The sequence below is a fragment of the Acanthisitta chloris genome, unplaced genomic scaffold (genome assembly GCF_000695815.1).
Source record: "Acanthisitta chloris isolate BGI_N310 unplaced genomic scaffold, ASM69581v1 scaffold45440, whole genome shotgun sequence".
Taxonomy (NCBI): Eukaryota; Metazoa; Chordata; class Aves; order Passeriformes; family Acanthisittidae; genus Acanthisitta; species Acanthisitta chloris.
In genome coordinates, this window is record NW_008651922.1 from 7,712 (window position 1) to 8,911 (window position 1,200).

Here is a 1,200-nt window from a genome sequence, read left to right on the forward strand (position 1 = left end):
TGCGAGGGGGGCCAGGAAGGACACACAGACACACACACAGGTGTGCCAGGGGGTCGCAGGGATGATGAGAGACACACACACACACACACACACGGACAGGGAGAAACACACACACACACACACAGAGATGATGAGACACACACACACACACACAGAGATGATGAGACACACACACACACACACAGAGATGATGAGACACACACACACACACACAGAGATGATGAGACACACACACACACACACACCCGCAGGGATGATGAGATACACACACACACAGACCTGCAGCACTGCAGGAACAATGCTGCATTTGAGACAGGATGCTTTTATTGAAAAGACCCTGACACAGGAGTTACTTATCCCATCCCTTCCCTACCTAGTCCTGCAGCAGAAGCTGAGCAGCACCTGGAAGGAAGAGTCCTGAAAGTGCTTTACTGGGAGGTTTATTCCTGGAAGACGCTGGATCCTGTGATGCTTGAGTCCAGGGCCGCAGAGCCAGCACCTCAGCACAGTGTCAGGCTGCAGAGCAGAGTGTGGAGGGAGAGCAGCAGCCAGGGCAGCAGAAAGGCTCGTTATATCACTCTGTTCCCTCCAGCTGAGACCTTGCAGGCCTTAACACACTGTCTCCTCCAGGCAGCACAGACATTGTGCCGCTCACAGGGTGCTTGGCAGCTCCCCACAAACAGCCTGATGTGCCAGGACTGAGCCCTGCTAGGGACACAGCACAGCCACAGCAGTGCCCTGGCACTGCCAGCTCCCTCAGCTCTGTGGGGCTCCCCCTGCACTCTCTGCCCTGTCTCTCAGGCTCTGCAGGCTGGCCAGGCACTGTAACAGCAGTAGCTCCTCATCCTCATTTGTGTCTTTGTCCCCTGCAGCAGAGAGAGGCCTGAAGGCCCCGCATGGCCATGACAGAGTGACAGAGTGCAGTGGATCCCTGTTCTCCAGCAGCAATCCAGTCTGCTGTGCTGGCTGCGCCCAACCCCAGAGACCTGACATCGGACCACAGCTCCCCGCGGGGCAATGCCTGCACTGCCCCATGCCCTCAGCCTTGGGCCCAGAGGGGAGCAGCTCCTGGGGGTGCAGGCAGCCCCCAGCCCAGACAGGCAGCTGAGCCAGGTCTGCCTCAGGCAGGCACTAGTCACCCCCAAGCAGGCATTGGTCACACCAGGGCTTCGGCCGAGCTGGTGTGAGGGACATGGAGGC